The 26,135-nt window shown below is 39.6% G+C and overlaps 1 protein-coding gene across 6 annotated transcripts in view; it reads right to left on the reverse strand.

The window, feature by feature from the left end:
- Pds5b (PDS5 cohesin associated factor B) overlaps positions 1–26,135 on the reverse strand; it is a 163,223-nt gene that overhangs the window by 124,090 nt on the left and 12,998 nt on the right. The window contains exon 1 of one of the 6 annotated variants that reach the window (XM_076560100.1): positions 7,051–7,069. The exons of the other annotated variants lie outside the window; for them this stretch is intronic. The gene's annotated coding sequence lies outside the window, so the exon portion shown is untranslated. Of the gene's footprint in view, positions 1–7,050; positions 7,070–26,135 lie in introns of those variants that run through there. 6 annotated transcript variants of the gene reach the window in all.

Consider the following 26,135-nt stretch of genomic DNA (forward strand, 5'->3'; position numbering starts at 1 on the left):
CTGCTGCTTATGCTGTGCATGACTAGAAACAACAATAGATGTTCCTAACTTCTGGCTTCATAGATTTCAAAATAAAATATAAAGCCCTTTAAATAACTAATAAGTTAACAAGCGCCAAAGATCCTAAAATAAGTAAGACAGAAATATCAACTATAAGGTCAACATCATCTACAAGTTAAAAAACAAGAGTTTTTTCCTGACAACTGAGTTTTTACTGAATTCCTATGGGCATAAAACAAAAGCCTGCACTACACTAGAATTAAGCATGGAAGTCCATTTTATTCACTCACTTTTATATCTCAACGCAAGTCAAAGCACAATTCAGACTATTCAACAAGTGATGCAGCAATGTGGGGCAACATAAGATAACCAAAGGCCAGTGATCACAAGGCATGGTAACCCAGGGTATGCAACTCTGTAGAAGAAGGGTCTTCAAACTCACTGCACTCATGAAGCTCATTTCTAACCAAAACCTGGTTAACAATGCCCAGTGCTTGTCGGAGTGAAGAGCAGTTCAATGAACACACTCCTTGTATGTCAAGAAGGTACTCAGTGAATATTCTGAAAACTACTCATCTGTCAGACATTCAAATGTAATTATAACCTTCCTTGAGGGGGGGTAGTGTATAATAGTTAAAATTTTTTAATTAAAAAATATTTTATTGTAAATATGAGAAAAATCTGGCATCGACAAGGCTATAGCTTCATGAAGTGTAGAATATTATTACTGTGGAATACAGTACACAACCATTACACACGTCTGGTCAGTGAAATGACTTACAGGGTAAAGGCTCTTGGCAACAAGGTTGGTGACCTTATTTTCCTACACAGTAGGAGAACCTACTTTCCCCCAAGTTGTCCTCTGACCTCCTCATGTGTGCCCACACACATAATACATATACACAAATAGAATAAATAAATGTAAGAAGAAACTGTTTTAAAAAAGAACAAGTTGTACTGGCATAGCCAATATGCTGTGATCTATGCTTAAATGTATGTACAATATATGAATAATATGAATATAAGATGGCATTTTCTATAAAGCAAGCACCACCAATACAAATCAACATGCTAGGGACCAGTTGAGATGGCTCAGCAGGTAAAGGCACCTGCAATCAAGCCTGACAATGAGTTCGAGCCTTAGAACACACATAGTAGATGGAGAGAAATAACTCCCACAATTTGTCCTCTGACTTCCACAAGCATGTAGTATCTCACTATACAAATACATACACACAAAACAAATAAATGGTTTTTAAAAATTGTGTTAAGCAAAGTAACACATTAATCCCAGCACTCTCAAGGCAGAGTAAGTTCAAGGCCTATCTCTATGAATTCAAGGCCAGCCCAGTCTAAAGAGTTCCGATTCAACCAGGGCTACATAGTGAGAACGCCTCTTTAAAAAAATTAAAAAATTAAAAATAAACTATAAATACATACAAAATCAATCACTGCACATAAAAACAAGTATAATTTGGGAACAAAAAAAACTAAAATAAAATACTAAACAACTTTAGCATGGATAATGGAAGAGGAGAGTGATCAGAAAGGCCTTTGTGTTTATGTCAATTTTGTTGTTTTGTTTTGAGACAGGGTTTCCCTGTGTAGCCCTGGCTGTACTAGAACTCACTCTGTAGACCAGGGTAGCCTTGAACTCAGAGATTTGCCTGCCTCTCCCTCCCCAGTGCTGGGACTAAAGGCATGTGCCACCACAGCCCAGCTTTAGTGTCAATTTTTTTAAAAGTCAGAATTTCAAAGGTAACAGTTTTTTTTTTTTAAAGAAAAAGGACGTTGTTGACTGAAGGTAACTTTCCTACCAAAAGAGAAAGGAAACATGAAGGACAAATGCAAATAACCATTTTAAAGCATGCAAGTCAAGACAAAAGACAGACATGGTAAACAAAAGCAAAAGTAGCCCCTAAAATTCTAGCATTTTGGAGGCTGAGGCAGAAGGATGGTAGGTTTGATGCTAGTCTGGGTTACACAGAAAATTCTGACCCACCTTAGGCTACTCAGCAAGACTCTGTCTTAAAAGGCCAAGAAAAGGAAAAAAATAAACTAGAAGCCAACAACAAAAATCAGGTACCTATATTTTTTTGTAACATTTATTTTATTTTCAAATATGTGTCTATGTGTCTCAATATGTGCATTTAAGTACAATGAATGCCCAAGGAGGCCAGAAGAGGCTATCCAACCCAGAGAAATGGAGTTACAGTCAGCTGTGAGCTGTCTAATGTGGGTGCTGGGAACTGAACTCAGGTCTCCTTCAAAAGCAGTATGAACTCTTAACCACTGAGCCTCGGTGCCTGTGTGTTATAATATATTTATGCATATATCATGTTTATGTATATATAATTTTTTTGTTTTGTTTGTTTTAAGACAGGGTAGTCCTGGTTGTCCCAGAATTTGTTCTGTAGCACAGGCTGGTCTCAAACTCAGAAATCCGCTAGGCTCTGCCTCCCAAGTGCTTGGATTAAAGGTGTGTGCCACCACCTCCTGGCTAATGCCTATGTTCTTAACAGACCAAACAGCTTTTAAAACACAAAGAGCTGGGGAGAATGACTCAGTCAAGTGCTCACTGTGAAAACTTAAGTATGTGAGTTTGTGCTCCAGAACCTCTCTCTCTCTCTCTCTCTCTCTCTCTCTCTCTCTCTCTCTCTCTCTCTCTCTCTCACACACACACACACACACACACACACACACACACACACACACACACACATACACGTACTCCTAGTACAGGGGAAGTGGAAATTAAGAGGATCCCTAGGACTCTCTGGCCAGCCAGGCGGCCTAGCTTAAGATTCTATCCAGAGCCGGGCGGTGGTAGCGCATGCCTTTAATCCCAGCACTCGGGAGGCAGAGGCAGGCGGATCTCTGTGAGTTCGAGGCCAGCCTGGGCTACCAAGTGAGCTCCAGGAAAGGTGCAAAGCTACGCAGAGAAACCCTGTCTCGAAAAACCAAAAAAAAAAAAAAAAAAAAAAAAAAAAGATTCTATCCAGAAATGATTAGAATTCAAGCCACAAGCAAAGTGATTAAAATTTATGTAAACTATTAAACATGAAAATTAATCAACCTAATTTATGTCAGATACAAACATCATACAAATTTTGGAGGTGTTTTTGTCTTTCTTTGTCTCACAGTACAAGTTTTAAAATATCTTTCCCACTACTGATAGATTATACACTAGAAAAACTAGAGGTTATAATTAACGAATCTGATTAATTTTTAGAGCCCAGCTTCTTAAGCTATGGATCACAAGTTCCATTTGGGATCATGTAATTGAATATGGGGGTTGTAAAAATTCTGACAGTATTCAAATGTTTCTTAGCACATAATGACCAAAATCAGATAGATGTACAATGACTATACAACATGAATAAGACCTCACCAATTCTGCACCACACAACTTCAATGCAGCCTTGGTTCTAAACACACAGCACTGTGTGTGAGATCACACGACACAACACCACCACCACACAACACCACACAACACAGCACCTGGACCAGCTCTGAGAGGTGTGCAGTAGACTGTGCTGTTTTCACTGGACACACATCTTCTGTTCTTACAGAACTGTAGTGGTTTAGTTACGATTCCCTGCTGTCATTCCTCTGCATGTCCATAAGAAGTCATCTTCAGACTGGACTGCGTTAGCAAGCGAGATTATAAACACAGCCCTTCTGAGTTGCTAACTTGAGTTTCACTAGGAAATTGTTAACTACGGAGCTGGAAAACTGGCTTAGCTGAACAAGCATGAGGACCTGGTCTGGATTCCCAGTGCTCATGTCAGAGCTGAATGCATCAATGCTGTCTGTAACCCCAGCTGGAAGAGGAGACACAGGCGGACCCCTGGAATTCATTGACCAGCCAGTCAAAACGTATCAATGACCTCCAGGCTTACTGAAATACGTATCTCAAAAATAAGATGGAATTGCCAAGGAGGACATCCAACACCAGCCTCTGATTCACCCATATACACACACAAACACAGGCACAGAGGCACACAGGCACGTACTACAACACACACAATGGCCAAAACAACAAAAAAATCATTATCTTTTGGCTTGTGATTAAGACAGAATTTCAAACAATTTCTAAAACAGCCCTAAGCATGCATCTGCCATTCTGTACTACATATTTATGTGAAAGCTAGTCTCATCATTGATGACTATAAAATTAAAATATTGATTGCTGAAAAACGTTGAAATGTTTAATTTTGCAGTATCAAATACTCAGCCAAGATTCAATTTGTTTTGTTTTGGTTTTTTTTTTTTTTTATTCTTGTCATTTTATTTGAATTTTTTGTTTTGTTTTTTAAGACAGGGTTTCTCTGTGTAGCTTTGCGCCTTTCCTGGAACTCACTCTGTAGCCTAGGCTGGCCTCGAACTCACAGAGATATGCCTGGCTCTGCCTCCTGAGTGCTGGGATTAAAGGCGTGCGCCACCACCGCCCGGCCCAAGATTCAATTTTTATGTTTTAAAAAAAAGGTCTATTTTGCTAGTATGCAAATTTTCTTTTTTACTTAAATGGTAAAATTATGTGAATACCAAAAATTGTTTTAAAATAAATTTCTTTATAATTATCAATAAATAGCTGGGCGGTGGTGGCACATGTCTTTAGTCTCAGCATCCAAGGAGGCAGAGTTCCAGGCCAGCCTGGTCTACAGAATGAGTTCCAAGACAGCCAGGACTACACAGAGAAACGCTGTCTTGAAAAATGAAAAAAATAAATTAGATATAAATATATATAATTACCAATAAATATTATAATTGTACATCTGCCTTTACATCTATAACCTAGGTCAAATAAGCATTTCTCAGGCAAGATGGGGTCATGAGTAGAAAAAGTTTTAAGAAACTCAGATTTACAAAACCCAGAGCCCTTGCTGAACCTTTTCAAACAAGCAATCTAAGATTTACAAAAATTGATGACAATCTGTCTACAATGCATGTCTTAACAAATTCAAAAGGACCCAAACCTTAACCCACCATATCTTCCTAACTAAAAGGCAATTTAATTAATAAATCAAAAAGACATACCCTGAACTGGGCGGCGGTAGCGCACACCTTTAATCCCAGCACTAGAGGCAGAGCCAGGCAGATCTCTGTGAGTTCGAGGCCAGCCTGGTCTACAGAAGGAGATCCAGGAAAGGTGCAAAGCTACACAGAGAAATCGTGTCTCAAAAATCCAGAGAGAGAGAGAGAGAGAGAGAGAGAGAGAGACCCTATGTTAAGAAATGTAAAATGCAAACAAATCATAAAATAATTCTAACTGGAGAGATGGTACAGCAGTGAAGAGCACTGGGACCTGGCTGGGTTCAGTGCCCCACCTACATGGCAGCTCACAGCCATCTGTAACTCCAGTTCCAGGGTACCCGAGCAACACCCTCTTTTGGTCTCTGTAGACACCAGACACACATGTGATGCACAGATATTGAGTCAAAACACCCATACACATAAAACAAAATAATTTTAAAATTAGCATATTACATATAAAACACAGGAATAAGAGACAGTCATATACTTAGAAACTCTTGGAGCGTAAAACATTCATATTGAAAAGAAGAAAGGTTCCAAACAAGCAGTAAAAATGCTAAGAGTTGAAATTAAATAGGCTGCATAAAAGCAGCTGAAAGAATGGACAGGTCTCTAAAGTGGATGATTACTAGAAAAGAAAGAAATGAACAATGGGAACAAAACGGGGGAGTAAAACTGAGACTGCTGCACTAGAAATGAAAGAATTTAAAGAACAAAAAATAATACTTCAAACCAGGAATCAGTATCTTCTCTCTCTCTCTCTCTCTCTCTCTCTCTCTCTCTCTCTCTCTCTCTCTCTCTCTTTCTCTCTCTCTAAGATAAAAGATCACATAGCACAGGTTTTTAGTCTGGAGCTCATATCTTCTTTCAAAACTACACATCTCAACCAGACAATATGAATGAATATGTTTCAATATAATTTTATTAGCAAAAAAGCAGGCACCCTGAAGGCTCTCTTTCCCCCACCCCTCTTGGTTTTTTGAGACTGGGCTTCTCTGTATAACAGCCTTGGCTGTCCTGGATCTCACTCTGTAGACAAGGCTGGTCTCAAACTCGGAGATCCACCTGCCTCTGCCTCCCAAGTGTTGGTATTAAAGGCATGCGCCACCATGCCTGGCTGAAGACTCTTAATTTATGTCAATAAATTTGATATCTGTGACATAATTTCCTAGAAAAACTTAACAAAAACTACTCAAGATGAGAAAATAAAAAAGTCTTGAATATCACTGAAAACTTAAATCTTCCCACAAAGAAACATCAGGCTCACAGAAATTTCCAAAAATTCAAAGGAAATTGTTTCATTTCATTTGAACAAAAAAGAAACAAAGGGCTAGAAAAATGGCTCAGTGGTTAAGAGCATTGATTGCTCTTCCAGAGGTCCTGAGTTCAATTCCCAGCACCCACATGGTGGCTCGCAACCATCTATGATGAGATCTGATGCCCTCTTCTGGCCAGCAGGCAAAATGCAGACACAGCACTATATATAATAAATAAATAAATAAATCTTTAACAACAAAAATAAACAAAAGCAGAACTTTTCCTTGTTTAAAAGCTAACAAAAATATTTCAAATCTATGTAAACAAAATTTTACTAAATGGCATTAAATAAAGTCTAAATGATTAAAGATATGCTGTGTTCATATCTAAAGATGTTTAGCATTAAAAATATCAGTCCTCCTCTCAAAACATTCCACAGATCGATACAAATATTAAGGGACCTCAAAGAGTTTTCAAATTATCTAGCACCTCAAAGCACCCCAAAAGCATCCTATATATAAATTCAAGGCCCCTTAAAGATATTTTCATTTATATGAGCAAAGAGCCAAGATTCCCTGTAGTGACTCACTGCCTTAATAACTATAGCTTATTTCTGGTCTTGCTGTCTATCTGGGAACATACATGGCATATACATACAAAGATTTTTAAATAGCAGTGTGTGGAACAACTTCACATCATATACAAACATTCACTGTGGAAATAAAGGTTTAATCTAAAATACACATACATACATACCCCTCTCAGAGGAAAACAGGTTTAAATCTGGATGACCTTGCATTAATTAGGCAGTGCAAACAGTTCCCAGCTATGACAGCAAAAAGATGAAAAATAAAAATAAACTGATTAAAATTTGTATGAAAAGGAATTCCATCAAAAATGAGAAAAATAATCTGCAGAATGGAGGAAATTTTATACAAATCATGTGCCCAATAAGGAACTTGCTTGTCCCTAAATTGTATAAAAAAAACTATTACAATTTAATGATTAAAGAGACAATCTAACTTTTATTTATTTATTTATTTATTTTTTATTTATTTATTTTATTTTTTTTTTTGGTTTTTCAAGAGAGGGTTTCTCTGTGTAGCTTTGCGCCTTTCCTGGAACTCACTTGGTAGCCCAGGCTGGCCTCGAACTCACAGAGATCCGCCTGGCTCTGCCTCCTGAGTGCTGGGATTAAAGGTGTGCACTACTACCCCCCCTCCCCTGGCTGACAATCCAACAGAGCGGGGTTGGAGAGATGGCTCAGCAGTTAAGACTTAAGAGCACTTGTAACCATTCCAAAGGACCACAGTTTCCCAGCATCTATACTGGCATGTCACAACCGCCTGTAACTCCAGCTCCACAGGATTGGATACCTTCAGCTGGCCTCCATGGGCACCTGCACACAGACATACACATAAATAAAAATAAATCTTTACAGGCTGGAGAGATGGCTCAGGGGTTAAAAGAGTTGGCTGATCTTCCAGAGGTCCTGAGTTCAATGTCCCCACATGGTAGATCAAAAGCATCTATAATGAGATCTGGCTCCCTCTTTTGGCCTGCAGGCATACTATTGTATACATAATTAATTAATTAATTAATTAATCTTAGAGACTAAATAAATAAATCTTTACGAGATGTGCAAAGGTCCTGGTACTCAGGAGGCAGAGGCAGGTAAATCCAAATCACTGAATGTACACTTCAGTGTATTATATGGCAAGTGAGTCATAACTAAATAAAGCTGGTTTTTTTTTTGTTTTTTCTTTGTTTTTTTTTTTTGGTTTTTTTTTTTTGTTTTTTTTTTTTTTGGTTTTTCGAGACAGGGTTTCTCTGTGTAGCTTTGCGCCTTTTCCTGGAACTCACTTGGTAGCCCAGGCTGGCCTCGAACTCACAGAGATCCGCCTGGCTCTGCCTCCCGAGTGCTGGGATTAAAGGCGTGTGCCACCACTGCCCGGCTTCTAGGCTCAATTCTTAGCACTGCCAAAAAATAATACACAGATGAGGGAAGGGGAGGGAGAGGGGGTATGAGGGGGAGGGGCATGTATACATCTCCTGTGTATTTCCCAGAAGACTCTAAGTCAGTACAATACAGAGACACTTGCACATCAGTGTTCACTGCAGCTCTACTTTTAACAGCTAACTTACATGACCAACCAAGGTGTCCAACAAAGGGACTGATGAAAAATATGTGGCCCACCAGAGGCTCACTGTGTTTCTCAATTGGTGAACTGTTCGGGAAGGATTAGAAGGTGTGTCCTTGTTGGAGAAGGTGTATCACTGGGGGTGGGCTTTGAGGTTTCAAAAGCCCACGCCAGCCCTGTCTCTAGGTCTCTCTGCCTTTGCTCCCCACCACCTCTGCCTACAACTTACAGATCAGATGAAAGATTTTAGTTACTGCTCCAGTACCCAACCAGCCTGCCTGCCTGCCTGTCATCATAATCCTGGCCATGATAGTCATGAAATAGCCCTATAAACTGTAACTACCTCTCCAATGAAATGCTTTCTCCTCTAAGTTGCCTTGGTCATGGTGTCTCTTTCACAGCAACAGAACATAAAGACACAGAGGTACCATGTTCAATGAATTTACATAATGAAAACATTTAAAAGCATACACTAGTGATACTGTGTAGCTATAGATATATATCCAATGTGATTTGACTGCTATAATGAACAGCATGTACCAGAGCAAGTCACACCTTGAGGAGTCTGAATGCCCTTGGGAAACCACACAAGTGAAATCTTAGAGACTACCAACAGAATGTGCTGTGCAGGCACACGCACAGAAGTGGGGGGGAGCATGACAGACCAACCATCTCAGACACCACGACTCAAAACTCCTTCTCAAAGTAACGGAAGATCCTGCTAGAGAAGAAAGCAGATTATCAAAAGCCTTGGCTGCTCAAATGTCTTTTTTTTCCCCCTTAGAAACTTTGGAAAGGTTTTTTATTTTGGTTTTTCGAGACAGGGCGGTGGTGGCGCATGCCTTTAATACCAGCACTCAGGAGGCAGAAGCAGACGGATCTCTGTGAGTTCGAGGCCAACCTGGTCTACAGAGTGAGTTCCAGGAAAGATACAAAGCTACACAGAGAAACCCTGTCTCGAAAAACCAAAATAAAAAAATAAAAACAAAGGGAAAAAAAAGGAAAAAAAAAAACTTAGATGGGGGCTGGAGAGATGGCTCAGTGGTTAAGAGCACTGACTGCTCTTCCAAAGGTCCTGAGTTCAATTCCCAGGAACAAAGTCTTTATTGTTTTGACTAAACCAAGAGCAGCAAGCCTAAAGAGGAAAAGACGGTTTAAGGCACAGAAAGAGAAGAAAAGTGAGTGAAAGTCAGGAGTGCAGACTTCAGGAGCTGACTCGGGAGCAAACACCATGGGACCCAAGGACGCTCCTCAGAGAGTGCAGGGAGGGGAGGGGAAGAAAAAACACTATGGGATCATTCTCCAAGCCGAGATGCCCTGGTGTAGCAATTTCACATTAGTAAAATAAAACATTATTACATTAGGGAATTTAATCATAATTCTTTTTTTACTATTTTTTAAAACTACCACTTAATAAAGATTTAATTAAAAAGCTACTATTCAAAAAAAACTTTTAAACTACTACTCATTAAAAACAAAGGGAAAAAAAGGAAAAAAAAAACTTAGATGGGGGCTGGAGAGATGGCTCAGTGGTTAAGAGCACTGACTGCTCTTCCAAAGGTCCTGAGTTCAATTCCCAGTAACCACATGGTGGCTCACAGCCATCTGTAATGAGATCTGGTGCCCTCTTCTGGTATGCAGGGACACATGCAGGTAGAATACTGTATACATAGTAAATACATCTTTAAAAAAAAAAACCTTAGATGGCACTAAAAGGGTAACAATTTTGGGTTCACGCAGAAACTTATTCAAATGTAGAGTTTATATTAACATTAACAAAAAGAAAAAAATTTTAACTAACAATTTAGTATAGTGATTCTCTACCTGTGTGTCACAACCCCTTTGGAGATCAAATGACCCTTTCACAGGGGTTGCATATCAAATATTTACATCACGATTCTTTGCAGTAATTAATAAACAACAAAAATAATTTTATGGTGAGGGGTCACAATATGAAGAAGTATATTAAGAGGTCACAACATTAGGAAGGTTGAGAACCACTGTTTTATTAACTTAGGCACCCTGTCTCCTCAAATATAAGAAAATAATGAAAGTATTACAGATTATTGTAAGAATTTAGTCATAAAAAGTACATGAGCCGGGCGGTGGTGGCGCATGCCTTTAATCCCAGCACTCGGGAGGCAGAGCCAGGCGGATCTCTGTGAGTTCAAGGCCAGCCTGGGCTACCAAGTGAGTTCCAGGAAAGGCGCAAAGCTACACAGAGAAACCCTGTCTCGAAAAACCAAAAAAAAAAAAAAAAAGTACATGAATAATTCTTTTTTGTTGTTGTTGTTGTTTTGGTTTTTTATTTTTTGAGACAGGGTTTCTCTGAGTAGTTTTGGTGCCTGTCCTGGAGACCACTCTGTAGACCAGGCTGGCCTCGAACTCACAAGAGATACACCTGGTTCTTCCTCCTGAGTACTGGAATTAAAGGCGTGAGCCACCGCTGCTCAGCACATGAGTAATTCTTATTACTCTTACAATAAATGATGCTTCCCATGTTGATGTGGAATATTTGTTGAGCTATGTAAAGATGTGTTGCATTTGCTTATGTTGTGGAATATTTAACTATGTAAAAATGTGTTGCATTTGTTTATGTTGAGGAATATTTGTTTAACTATGTAAAGACGTTGAATTTGTTTAATTATGTAAAGCTGGGTTGCTGTTTCACCTTGCCTGCCTAAGGCACCTGATTGGTCTAATAAAAAGCTGGATGGCCAGTAGCAAGGAAGGAGGTATAGGCAGGACTTCCAGGCAGGGAGAGTAAGTAGAAGGAGGAATTTAGGCACAGGATCGAAAGAAAAGGAGATGACAGGAAGATACTAGAGGCCAGGCAGCCAAACACAGAGGAAGCAGGAAAAGTAGGACATTCATAATGAATAAAGGCAAAAAGCCCCAAGGCAAAACGTATATGAAGAAAAACAGGTTAAGTTAAAAGAGCTAGTGAGACAAGCCTAAGCTAAGGCTGAGCATTCATAATTAATAAGTCTCCATATTTGGGAGCCAGTTGGCAGCCCAAAGAAAATGCCAACTATAAATGGCGGGCCCAAATTGAATTTCCACATAGAGCCTAAGAAAGCTGAAAAAGAAAAAAAAAAAAACAACAACAATAACCAGATACAGCTCCTTTAAGAGGTGCTACCATGCCAGGCAGTGGTGGCGCACGCCTTTAATCCCAGCACTCGGGAGGCAGAGCCAGGTGCATCTCTGTAAATTCAAGGCCAGCCTAATCTACAGAGCAAGATCCAGGCACTGAAACTACACAGAGAAACCCTGTCTGAACAACAACAACAACAACAACAACAACAAAAAAGGCTCAGCTGAGATCCATTTGGGAAAGGTTTCAGAAGCCTACAGCCTGCAGTCTGAGGAAACAAGATCAGCTGAGGAGTTGATGAGTGAGCAAAACATAACCTGAGAACACCCAGCCACCAAACCAGATCACCAGAATGCTTTCCTTTCTTTCTTTCTTTCTTTCTTTTTTTTTTTTTAAAGATTTTACTTACTTATTATGTACATAGTGTTCTGCCTGCATATATGCCTCCATGCCAGAAGAGGGCACCAGATCTCATTATAGATGATTGTGAGCCACCATGTGGTTGCTGGAATTGAACTTAGGACCTCTGGAAGACCAGTCAGTACTCTTAACCTCTGAGCCATCTCTCCAGCCCCTGGATCACCAGAATCATAAGCCCACCCTACACCAACTGGGAACAAGTAAGGCCCCATCTCCAGTCCAGCAGACCAGGTCTCTCTAGCCCCTAGGCCCCAGCCATCAGAGCCCCAGGGACCAGAAAGCTACCTTTCCCTGCTCCCTCACCAAAAAAAAAAAACCAGTCCCTATGAACCCAACAACCATTGGAGCCATAAGCCCACCCTACACCAATTGGGAACAACTGCTCCCTGAGACATAACCCACTAATACTGATTGGACTAAGCTGCTCCCAAAGAAACAGAGCACAACAGCACCGATTCGACCAAGAACTCCTAGTGGACTAAAACTATCAATTAGAACAAGACAGGCACCTTCAGACACAGACACTGCCTGCACCGAGCAGAGGAAGAGATGAGTAGATGCCAGTACAAAAATACAGGCAACAACATAAAGACCTATATGACAACATCAGAACCTAGTGATTCTACACCTGCAAGACCTAAACATACCAAGGCAGAGGAAATCAATCCTAAAAATGACTTTAAGAAGATGATAGAGGCCCTTAAGGAGGAAATAAAAAATCCCTTTGGGCTGGAGAGATGGCTCAGTGGTTAAGAGCACTGACTGCTCTTCTAGAGGACCCAGGTTCAATCCCCAGCACCTACATGGCAGCTCATAACTGTCTGTAACTCCAAGATCTGACACCCTTACACAGGCAAAATACCAATGTACACAAAATAAGAATAAATAAGTTATTTAAAAAAAAAAAAAAAAAGAAAAAGCCGGGCGGTGGTGGCGCACGCCTTTAATCCCAGCACTCGGGAGGCAGAGCCAGGCGGATCGCTGTGAGTTCGAGGCCAGCCTGGGCTACCAAGTGAGCTCTAGGAAAGGCGCAAAACTACGCAGAGAAACCCTATCTCGGGGAGAAAAAAAAAAAAAAAAAAAAAAAAAACTCCCTTAAAGAGGAAATAAAAAATCCCTTAAAGAAATGGAAGAGGGCTGGAGAGATGGCTCAAAGGTTAAGAGCACTGGCTGTTCTTCCAGAAGTCCTGAGTTCAATTTCCAGCAACCACATGGTGGCTCACAACCATCTACAATGAGATCTGGTACCCTCTTCTGGCCTGCAGGTCAAACACTCACTGTATACATAATAAATAAATCTTTAAAAAAGAAAGAAAGAAACGGAAGAAAAAACAAACAAAAAAATTAGAAGAAATCAAAGAAAGTCAAGAAAAAGTAAACAGATAAAGGAAACAGTACAAGATATGAAAACTGAAAATGAGGCAATAAAGAAAACACAAACTGAGAGAATGCTGAAAACTGGAAATAGAAATTCTGACTAAATGAACAGAAACTACAGAAGCAAGCATAACCAACTGAATGCAAGAGCTGGAACAGAGAATTTCTGATGTTGAATACACAATAGAGAAAATAGATTCGTCAGTCAAAGAAAACACTAAAGCCAAAAAAGTTGTAACACAAAACGTCCAAGAAATTTGGGACACGATGAAAAGACCAAACCTAAGAATAATAGGGATAGAAGAAGGAAAAGAATACCAACTCAACAGAAAATATATTCAACAAAATCACAGAAGAAAACTTTCCTAACGTAAAGAAAGAAATACCTATAAAGATACAAGAACACCAATAGGCTGGATCCAAAAAAAAAAAAAAAGTCCCCTCACCACATAATAATCAAAACACTAAACATACAGAACAAAGGAAAAATTTTAAGAGCCACAAAGGAAAAAGACCAAGTAACATATAAAGGGAGACAGACCCATCAGAATAACACCAGACTTCTCAATAGAGACTATGAAAGCTAGAAGGTCCTGGACAAATCTTATGCAGACACTAAGAGGCCATGGATGCCAACCCAGACTATTATACCCAGCAAAACTCTCAATCACCATAGGCGGGGTAAACAAAATATTCCAGGATAAAACCAGATTTAATCAATACCTGTTCACAAACTCAGACCTACAGAAAGCACTAGAAGGAAAAATCCAACTTAAGGAAATTAAACACACCCATGAAAACTCAGGCAATTGATATTTATTGGTGTGGGATTATCTAAGAAGGAAACACAACACTACCACAAAAAAAAATAACAAGAATTAACAATCACTGGTCATTAATATCCATCAATATCAATGGTCTCAACTCATCTATAAGAAGACACAGGTGCCGGGCGGTGGTAGTGCACACCTTTAATCCCAGCACTCGGGAGGCAGAGGCAGGCGGATCCCTGTTGAGTTCGAGGCCAGCCTGGTCTACAAAGCGAGTTCCAGGAAAGGCACAAAACTACACAGAGAAAGCCTGTCTGGGTGGTGGTGGGGGACAGGCTAACAGGATCCTGCACACCTAAACTTCAAAGACCTCAGAGTAAAAGGCTGGAAAGAGGCTTTCCAATCAAATGGACCTAAGAAGCAAGCTGGTGTAGCTATACTAATATCTAATAAAATAGACTTCAAACTAAAATAAACCCAAAGAGATCGGGAAGGACATTACAAATTTATCACAGGAAAACCCACCAAGATGAAGTCTCGATTCTGAACATTTATGCCCCAAATACAAAGGCACCCACATTTATAAAAGTAACTTTACTAAAGCTTAAATCGCACATCAAACACCACACACTAGTAGTGGGAGATTTCAACACACCACTCTTACCAAAGGACAAATCTACCATACTAAAACTTAACAGAGAAATAAAAGACCTAACAGATGTTATGACTCAAATGGACTTAATAGATATCTATAGAACATTCTACCCTAACACAAAAGAATATACCTTCTCAGTACCCCATGGAACCTTCTCAAAATTTGACCACATACTCGGTCACAAAGCAAATCTCAACAGATACAAAAACATTGGAATAACCTCCTGTATCTTATCAGACCACCATGTCTTAATGTTAAGATTTCAACAACAACAAAAACTATAGAAAGCGTACAATCTCATGGAAACTGAATAATGCCCACCTGAAACACCACTGGGTCAAGGAAGAAATAAAGAAAGAAATCAAAGATTTCCTAGAATTCAACAAAAATGAAAGTACAACATACCCAAACTTATGGGAGATGATGAAAGCAGTACTAAGAGGAAAATTCATAGCTCTAAATGCACACATAAAGAAGATGGAGCAATCCCATACCAATGACTTAACAGCACAACTGAAAGCTCTAGAGCAAAAAGAAACAAACTCACCCGGGAGGAATAGATGCCAGGAAATAATCAAATTGAGGGCTGAAATCAATGAAACAGAAACAAAGAGAACAATACAAAGAATCAATGAAACAAAGAGTTGTTTCTTTGAAAAAAATCAACAAGATAGACAAACCCATAGCCAAATTAACCAAAAGGCAAAGAGGGAGCATCCAAATTAACAAAACCAGAAATGAAAAGGGAGACATAACAAAAGTCAACGAGGAAATCCAGAGAATCATCAGGTCATGTTTCAAAAACCTGTACTCCACAAAATTGGAAAATCTGAAAGAAATGGACAATTTTCTCCATAGATACTACATACCAAAGTTAAATCAAGACCAGATAAACTATTTAAATAGAACAAATAACCCCTAAAGAAATAGAAACAGTCATTAAAAGTCTCCCAACCAAAAAAAAGCTCAGGACCAGATGGTTTCAATGCAGAATTTTACCAGATTTTCAAAGAAGAGCTAATTCCAATACTCTTCAAATTGTTCCACACAATAGAAACAGAAGGAACATGACCAAATTCTTTTTATGAGGGTACAGTTACCCTGATACCCAAACCACACAAAGATGCAACCAAGAAAGAGAACTACAGACCAATCTCCCTCATAAACATTGATGCAAAAATATTCAAAATTTTGGCAAACCGTATCCAAGAACACATCAAAAAAATTATCCACCATGACCAAGTAGGTTTCATCCCAGGGATGCAAGGATGGTTCAACATATGAAAATCTGTCAATGTAATACACCATATAAACAAACTGAAAGAAAAAAACCACATGATCATCTCATTAGATGCTGAAAGACTTTGACAAAATCCAACACCCCTTCATGATAAAGGTCTTAGATCAGAAATACAAGGAACATACTTAAACATAATAAAGGCAATTTACAGCAAGCCAGCAGCCACCATCAAATTAAACAGAGAGAAACTCAAAGCGATTCCACTAAAATCAGGAACAAGTCAAGGCTGTCAACTCTCCCCATATTTATTCAATATAGTACTTGAAGTTCTAGCTAGAATAAGACAACAAAAGGAGATCAAGGGGATACAAACTGGAAAGGAAGAAGTCAAGCTTTCACTATTTGCAGATGATATGACAGTATACATAAGTGACCCCAAAAATTCTACCAGGGAACTCCTACAGCTGATAAACTCCTTCAGTAAAGTGGCAGGATACAAGATCAACTCAAAAAAAATCAGTAGCCCTCCTATACACATATGATAAAAGAGCTGAGAAAGAAGTCAGAGAAACATCACCCTTTACAATAGCCACAAATAATATAAAATACCTTGGGGTAACACTAACTAAACAGGTGAAGGACCTGTATGATAAGAACTTTAAGTCTCTAAAGAAAGAAATTGAAGAAGATATCAGAAAATGGAAAGATCTCCCATGCTCATGGATAGGCAGGATTAACATAGTAAAAATGGCAATCTTACCAAAAGCAATCTACAGATTCAATGCAATCCCCATCAAAATCCCAACACAATTCTTCACAGACTTAGAAAGAACAATGCTCAACTTTATATGGAAAAACAAAAAACCCAGGATAGCTAAAAGAATCCTGTATGATAAAGCAACATCTGGAGGCATCACCATCCCTGACCTCAAGCTCTACTATAGAGCTATAGTAATAAAAACAGCCTGGTACTGTCATAAAAAACCAACATATGGACCAATGGAATCAAATTGAAGACCCTGACATTAATCCACACACCTCTGAATACCTGATTTTTGACAAAGAAGCCAAAACTATACAATGGAAAAAATAAAGTATCTTCAACAAATGGTGGTGGCATAACTGGATGTCAGTATGTAAAAGATTACAAATAGATCCATATCTGTAACCATGCACAAAACTCAAGTCCAAGTGGATCAAAGACCTCAACATAAATCCAGTTACACTGAACTTGATAGAAGAGAAAGTAGGAAGCACTCTTGAATGCACTGGCACAGGAGACCACCTCCTAAATATCACACCAGTAGCACAGACCCTGAGCACAACAATTAATAAATGGGACCTCTTGAAACTGAGAAGCTTTTGTAGGGCAAAAGACACAGTCAGTAAGACAAAAAGACAGCCTACAGAATGGGAAAAGATCTTCACCAACCCCACATCTGACAGAGGACTGATCTCCAAAGTATATAAAGAACTCAATAAACTAGACATCAAAATACTGAACAATCCAATTTAAAAATGGGCTAAAGAGCTAAACAGAGAATTCTCAAAAGAAGAATCTTAATTTTAAAATGGAATTCAGAAAATGTATTGAATTGGAGGAGAGGTTATGCTTTTATTTCCACAGGAAATGCAAGGCTGTGGATTCCTTCAAAATTAATAGAGACCAGATTTGACTGGGAGAGATCTCCTGAAAATCTTGGCTACAGACATAAAGAAATAAACCTAGAAAAACTGCAAGACAGGTGACATATATGTGGATCTCCTGACATGAGAACAGCTCTGAGAATAGATGATACATAAATCTTGTTGGTTACAGAGTCCTCATGACTTATTATTACATGCCATCTTTTCATTATGCCATGGATAGAGGTTTGGTTATACAGTCCAAACAAACATATAAAGTTCACAGATGTCTTTTACCTGCTCAAACAAAAAAAACAAAAAAAAATCATCTTTGGCTGGCTTGTGTACAACACACAGTCCATATTGTGTTAAGGCAGATATGTATATTACCTTTGAAAATTTGTGTGTTTTCAGAGCAAGGGGACCAGACACCAATGAAAACAGGTGACCCAGGTGACCCAGCCTCTCAGATGCCTCTGCTGCAGTTAGTTTCCTCAGAGTTCTGCATCCAGAACAACTTCAAGGCTGCTGGCTGAGATGGTCCAGCCTCACAGACTATTGTAGCCAGGACCTCAGATAAGCCTTACACTTTCCCCTTACACAGAGACTGGACAGCAAACGTCATAGCTAGTTTTCTCAGGACTTGACCATTATCTCTTCTCTCAGGGCCCTCTGGGGATGCTGTCGTCCCCAGACAACAGGAAGCAGTCTAGAGTACACAACGCCCGCATTCCTAAGAGGTGGGATGGGTGGTTTTTGGTCATTTGGTCAGTTATAAATGTTTGTCTTCCAGTTGTGCAGCCTGGTCTGTTTGTGGAGCCCCTAGCAGTGAGATCAGGAACTGTCCCTGGCACAGGAGCTAGCTTTATGAAACATATTCCCTATGGTGGGATGATGCCTGGCTCAGCCTTGATACATTGGGGAGGAGCTTAGTCCTGCCTCAACTTGATATGCTACACGTTGTTGACTCCTATGGATGGCCTGATCCATTCTGAGGAGTGGATGGAGGGGGTAGAAAGGAGATGGGGAAAGGGAACAGAAGGAGAAGAAGGGGAAACTGGTTGGTATGCAAAATAAATTTTTAAAAAATTTTAAGAAAAAAATGTTGGTCTTCATTTGGAGGATACAGGAACATAGGATAAAAAGAACTATTCATCTCAAATATTTTACATTCGTGTGGATTTTTGTACACTGATAGAAATTTAAGGTTATTTTTATTATACTGCATATATGTTTCTATTCTTGTTTAAGGTATTATACCTACGCAGCTCATTTTTATATGTAATATAAAGTTCTAGTCCTTGAAAGTTATTATTTCAAACTGTTTAGGATAATTAAAAAATGCCGGTTAGTAGTTAGGCATCTATAACAATCAAACTTGTAGTCATGTTAGGTATGTTTTCAAGGCTAAACAGATATATTTGAGATAAATAGATGACCTTCAAATGCTTCAGAGACCTACAGAATACGGCATTTAAGATGATTAATACTTCTAAGAGGATGATGGGCATAGATAACCTCCATGTGGACTTGGCTTTCGTTGTGGCAAAGCTAGCCATTTGGGCAGAAAACTGCCTTCCTCAAAGCACAAGTGACTCTGGCATAAATGCTACAGAAGTATTTTCCTTTCTGAAAAAGATCTTATCCTAAGCATTTCACATTAATTTAAAATTAACTTGTAAAAACTCTAATGTAATTGTACGCCTTAAGCAAACAAACCTCCCCCAAAAAATCAAAATGTCTACCAGATTTACCTAGAAGAAGAGCTTAGTTGCTAACAGCTATACCTGTGCACTAATTTAGTCTGTACTTTTCAGGGCTAACAATGTAAGTAAACACTGCTGTATTAGATACAATTGACTTGAGAATGGATATTAGCTTGTACTGGTTAGTTCACTCATGATCTGTTTATTTATTCCAGGCACGCACCACTACCCCAGCCTTTCATTCTCATTCTAACTGCCAGCTTTGCTTCCTAAGTCACTGAGAGCTATAGATCACATCATCTATCACAGTCTATATGTATGCTATGATCACATACATCTCCTCACACAAGAAAGGGTCAGCACTTCCAAATAAAACCACCCTTGCATTAATAACCCTTTCTTCCTCTAGGGCATTACTCCAGAAAACCATAAATTTCTATCTTCATCATTTGTTTTCCTTTATCAGCTTATTTCTACCTGCATATAGATATTATTTCTTCCACCTTTTTTTTCTTCCTATTCTCACAACTTAAGACTCCTGTTAATCTAGATCCTAATCACAGCTGGGGCTATGGCTCTGTGGTAACTCTTGCCTAGCATCCCCAGTATGGGATGGAGGAGAGCATTCAGGAGGGTGCTCTCTTGGCTCCTAAGGAAGGGATGCTGCAGTGGTGTTACTAAACTGTAAACGGAGACTGCCGCCGCCGCCACCACCACCTTGTCTTCAATCAACCAACTAACTAGAGTGACTGGCTTGCCACTGCACAAGAAGACTGACAAATACCGTCTGGACTGCAGAAGCTCCTCTAGGATGCACTGACATTCCGTGTACTGTAATTAAAGTAGTGAAACAGTCCAGGAGAACTGCTAATTGCCCAGACCCTTCAAGAGTACGTTTGAGTCACCTCACCACACGAGAAACCACAAACAGCTGGAATACCTGCCAAACACAGAGGGACTGGGGAATGACAGTGGAAGAAGGTAATTATGGATGACAATAACCACATAACTAGCTGCAGAAATAACTGAGTATTTCTGCTTTAGTTTAATACAAAAGTATGTATATATTAACCAAATTATAGTTTTATCTCCCTTTCTATATATCCACCTACTAACAGCTAACCTCATGGGATGATATTTAAGTTACAAAACAGTGAGTATTCATTGTGACTTATGCAAAGAGAAACTATTTTAAAACTGGAGAGCATAACTTTAAGCTTGTGTGCTATCTGAACAAACATCTGTATAATGCACAGCAAAGGTGTGATTAAAAGGACAGACTATGAATGACAATATCAATGTCTTTAGATGGTAACTACATTTCTCCAAATTCTTTTCTCTGCATGGCTATCGGTTAGGGATGGCCTCAAAGAAATTCCTGAGACAGAAAGTGAAGAAGTAGCCATGCTTCTGTTCAGAAGATAACAAAAAAGGTCAGAAACTGTCACCATCTAGGTCTCTGGTTCGCCTGGCTCACTTTCAGAGGCTGGGGATACTAACTGGGGCCACAGGTCATTTAGCTTCTGTCAGATCTCCTTTGTCCCCTCAAACAGTACTGAGACATCTGTGTCCACTATGGTGGTATTTTATTTGTATTAAAATGTTATTTGTATGTTAATAAATAAAGTTGCCCGGGGGTCAGAGCTATTAGCAAGCCATAGGAAAGCTGGGCGGTGGTGGCGTACGCTTGTAATCCCAGCACTTGATAAGCAGAGCTAGGTAAGTCTCTGTGTGTTCAGGGATACAGCCAGCATTGGATACACACGCCTTTAATATCAATACCAACCATAGAAGACCTGGAGGCCTATACAGACAGGCCATGACGAGGCGGCCATGTGGTTGGGTTTACAACCAATGAGAAGGCAGAACAGAAAGTCTATATAAAGACTTTAACACAGGAAGTAGCTCTCTTTCGGAGAGGTAGGACCACGGCAGGAGGAAGGGTAAGGTTTTAGCTCTTAGCTCTGACCTCTTGGCTTTCTTCTTTGCATTGGTTCTGTGTTTCTTATTTAATAGGACAGTTGGTTACATCTACAATTCACCTTCAAAGCAAAGTGTGTTCCGCCTATTATGGGTTCAAATCTCAAAGTTACAGGTTTGGGCTAATAGCTCAGCCTATTTCCATGACTCCCAGGTCCACCTTGCAGATTCCAGTTAGCTCTCCTCAGCTTCATGTCTACATTCTCTCCCAAAATGTCAGTCCTACACACTTCAAGCACCAGCAGACTGAGCAGAGAGAATGAATTCTTCTATCTAATAAAGATAAATAAATCAATCCCCCACATAATCACAACAATTCCTTCTCTGACCAGACTCAAATTGGCAAAGAAGAGACTACAGCTGTGAGTCAGGCTACTCTATACAGCACACATACATACACACCACCTATCTCCAGCTGCCACACCTCGTGCCCACACAGCCTTGGTCACATGCTCATTTCCATTTATCAGCAAAACTATCTGAGGTTTTATCAGCAAAACTATCTGAAGATTTAAGTTTAAAGACAACAAACAAACCAACACTTACAGTTCAAAGGTATTTATTTCTTAGAAGAACAAGTTCCAATTTTTAAATGTACCTTCTTCACCAATGGAATGGCCCAGCAGGTGTGGAATACACACATACACACACACACACACACACACACACACACACAATCTATCTATCTGTCTGTCTGTCTGTCTTTTTTGAATATAGTTATAACTATGCCTAATGGCTGACTTGTGTTGATTTGTGGCACTGTATTTTAATAAGAGTATACAGAAATCCTAGGATGTTTATTAGGCCTTGGTCACTTGGCTTAATAAATCCAGAAACCACTTGGTGGAAGGAAAAAGTACTCCTACGAGTTGTCCTCTGACTCTCACATATATGCCAGTGTTTGTGCGCACATGCACACACAAGCAAATAAATGTGGTAGTCTGAATGTAATTGGCCCCCATAAGCTCCTAAGAAGTGGCACTATTAGGAGGAATCTTTGTTGGAGTGGGTATGGCCTTGCTGGAAGAAATGTGTCACTGTGGGGGTGGACATTGAGGTCTTCTTTACTCAGTGTTACACGCTCAGTTGACTTCCTGTTGCCTGCCAATCAAGATGTAGGAATCTCAGCTCCTTCTCCAGCACCATGTCTGCCTGCCTGCCTGCCTGCTGCCATGTCCCACCACAGTGATAACGGACTAAACCTCTGAACTATAGGCCACCCCATTTCTTTTTTATAAAAGTTGCCGTGGTTATGGTGTCTCTTAACAGCAATGGAAAGCCCAACTAAGACAGTAAATAAATGTTAGAAGGTTTTAATATACCCTTCTCACAAGTGATTTACTCCAAAACAATGGAGTAATTACTGTCCACAATCTAAAAGAATTAAAACTTGTCAAACTTTAATGTATGTGTTTGATGATACTAATGTCTCCCCTTATATCTGTGCTAACAATACAAAACAAATCCATTAAAGACATATGTACTGAGCTGGAGAGATGGCTCAGAGGTTAAAAGCACTGGCTGCTCTTCCAGTCCTGAGTTCAATTCCCAGCAACCACATGGTGGCTCACAACCATCCATAATGAGATCTGGTGCCCTCTTCTGACCTGCAAGCATACAAGCAGGCAGCACACTGTGTGTATGTATGTGTGTGTGTGTATGTGTGTGTGTGTATAGATAGATAAATAGATAAATAAATAGATATAATATATATAAATATATATAGATATAATATATATAAATAGATAAATAGATAAATAAATCTTAAAAAAAGATTTATAAAAACATATATACCATCTCTAAAACTTGCTCACTTAGTTTCCTCTTAAATACACTGTACTATCTCTATAGTTAGAGCAGTCCATAAACTTGGTGTGAAACAACCCTGAAGAATCTTGTGTATGGTCCTCTGGACTTGAGCTAGTCCTGGCTAACCATTTTAAAGATAAGCATACAACCACCCTATCAAGTTTGAAACAGAAACCACTCAGATAAATACTTACATTTTAGTGATTTTTTTCCTCATAGTACAAATACCAAAACTGTCATCTAGTAACATCATGTGTAAGGCTGCTATGTACGTGGTGCCTTAGTAGGGACAACTGTAGACATGCAGCTGCCCCTTTCACCAGACATCTCTGAGTGCTATGTATCCACTATATTACCTGTTCAGACCAAGAACGTGCAAGAAAGTGATAGTGAGTTTGTATCATATTCTAAAAACACACAACCCTAAAACTTGCTGCATATAAAGTCAGCAATCGTTTTCAAGACATACTCTTACTAAAAATGAATCTGTGAAAAGTTCTCTGAATATGGTAGTACAGCACCCATTCAACTCATTAAATTAGCCTTTCCCACTCAATTGTAGTCTAAAAAAATATTTTTAAGGAAAATCTGAAAGCAGAAGCAAGCAAGACTGAGAAAGCAAACAGCAGAGGTTTGACACTGGAAGAAAAGGAAGATGGGGCGGTTCACCTGTGTACACCCGGCTCTTCCTGCAAGTTCTTTCCAGAGCGTGCAGCGGTACAGGACAGCTGAGATTCAAGGGGAAACCACCTCATTCTGGAAGCACAACCACAATGCAGCAAATCACAAGGTAAAATTCAAAATGGTCAGAGCCACAAGGGCAGCATTAATTTAAAAATCCCTCCCAGTTCTTCACTGACCCTTGAGCCTCACACACCCTGGATCTCAGGGAGCCCCCCAAAGAGCAACAAAGGCTCAGGAAAGCACTAGCTCAGCTCCACTGCAGAAGGCGAACTAGTGCTGAGTGGATATCCGGCCAGGCTTCCTACACACCTGTATAAAGTGAAGACCATCAGCCAGCCACTAAGTGTGGTCCTAACTCTATTCAGAACAGGAAGACAAAGAGGGGACTGGGAGATGTCTCAGAGGTTGACATCATGTACTGCTCTTGCAGAGGACCCAAGTTCAGTTCCCTGCACTCCCTCAGACGGCTCACAAGCTCCTGTCATTCCAAGGCATCCAGGGCAGCTGATGCTCTCCCTTGGCCTCTGAAGGAAGCCATATGACCATGCACACTCACACACATAATTAAAAATAAATGTTTCAAAGAGGAAGATAAGAGAATTTAGAGATACATATGATCCAAAGTCCACTCTACAATTAGAACTCTCTACACATGAAAAGAAACAACTGTAACCCAATGGCAAATGAGGATGACAGCCAACAGAGAAAGACTGTTTCGAATAACCTTGGTGAGGAACTTGACAAGGCTTTTAAAGCAGCTGTTGTCAATACATTCAGTGCATAGAGAAAAGCACGGCCACAATCAAGCATCTCAGTAGACAGTGTTTTAATAAAATACAGGAACTAAAAGGTACATTATTTGAAAATGGCCTTAACAGCACACAAGAAATAACACAAAAAAAGTTACCTAAATGACAAAAAAGCAGAAATTACTCAAACTGAAAAATTGAGGGAAAAAAATTTATACATTTAAAAGATAACTGTAGGACAGCACATAACATGAATCCTGGAAAAAACAATAAAAGTGGATAGGGTAGGAAAGGTGTTTTCTAAGTAATGGTTACAACGTCTCAAACTTGAATATCAATTACAAATTAAGTTCAGCAAACTCCAAATTGAATGTTAAATACATATCAGATTGTTAAAAACTGAATGGAAACCTGAAAAAAAAAATCTTTTAGACTATTAAGTTACAATTATACATCCAGAAAAACAATCAAAATGAAAAAGTAAAAAAATAAGAGTAAACTATGTAATCACTTAAAAGCTGAAAGATCATCATTAAAATGTCCATTTTGCAACAACATTTAAGAGTATTTCCTTGGGTGTGCTGGCTAGAGGCCAGCCTATTCTCCATAGCATGGTCCAGGCCAACCAGACTACACAGTGCCCTGTATTTAAAAAAAAAAAAAAAAAAAATTAAATGTTAACAAGAAATGACTCAAATACAAGATATAGAAAACATGAATAACAAATATGTAATTCCTTACAAGAGTCTTTAAATCTGCCAGGCAGTGGTGGCGCACGCCTTTAATCCCAGTACTCAGGAGGCACAGCCAGAAGGATCTCTGTGAGTTCCAGGCCAGCCTGATCTACAGAGTGAGATCCAGGAGACAGGCACCAAAACTACACAGAGAAACCCTGTCTCCAAAAACAAAAACAAACAAAAAACCTCTCTTACATTCTTTTAAAGAAAGTAACATGTAAATGGCACAAAGGCTGACCGCAATCCTAGTGTGAGGGTCTTTGATAGGCAGTGATCCAGCTAAGGGAGAGTCAGTCGACAGTGAGCAGGGACTTCCTAGAGCACCACTACAAAATGACAGGGCAGAGCTTAGAAAGCCAGAGGAAGGTGTGAACAGCACTCAGGAGGCAGAAGCCGGAAGACCACGTTGAGCTCATGGCCATCCACGCCACCTGAGACACTGTCTTAAAGAGAATAGGAAAGGAGACGGAAGGGAGGAGTCCACCAACCGGCTAGGCATGCAGCTCAGTGGTGAGCACTTTGCCTAGCATGTGCAAAGGCCCAGGGTTAGCTCCCCAATGGCTCCATTCTCTCTTGAAGATGCAGCCAAACTAAGTTAACTAGGTCTGTAGTCAATGGAAAACTGGAGGAGCCTTCGACTCCTAACCCAGGAGTCCCCTGTCCTCTCTAAGCATATATGAAACAGCAGCAGTACAACCTGCTAGGAAACAAGCCAAGGAAAATCTCAAATGTTTCTAATTAGTAGCAACTGGCTTTCCTTGGAATGACCACTGATAACCAATACACAAGTCATAATGTCTCTTATCTGTCAGCAGGAATAGCGCTTTCTTGCTACACAAACCACACAAAC

This window comes from Peromyscus maniculatus, chromosome 23, assembly GCF_049852395.1.
Source record: "Peromyscus maniculatus bairdii isolate BWxNUB_F1_BW_parent chromosome 23, HU_Pman_BW_mat_3.1, whole genome shotgun sequence".
Lineage (NCBI taxonomy): Eukaryota > Metazoa > Chordata > Mammalia > Rodentia > Cricetidae > Peromyscus > Peromyscus maniculatus.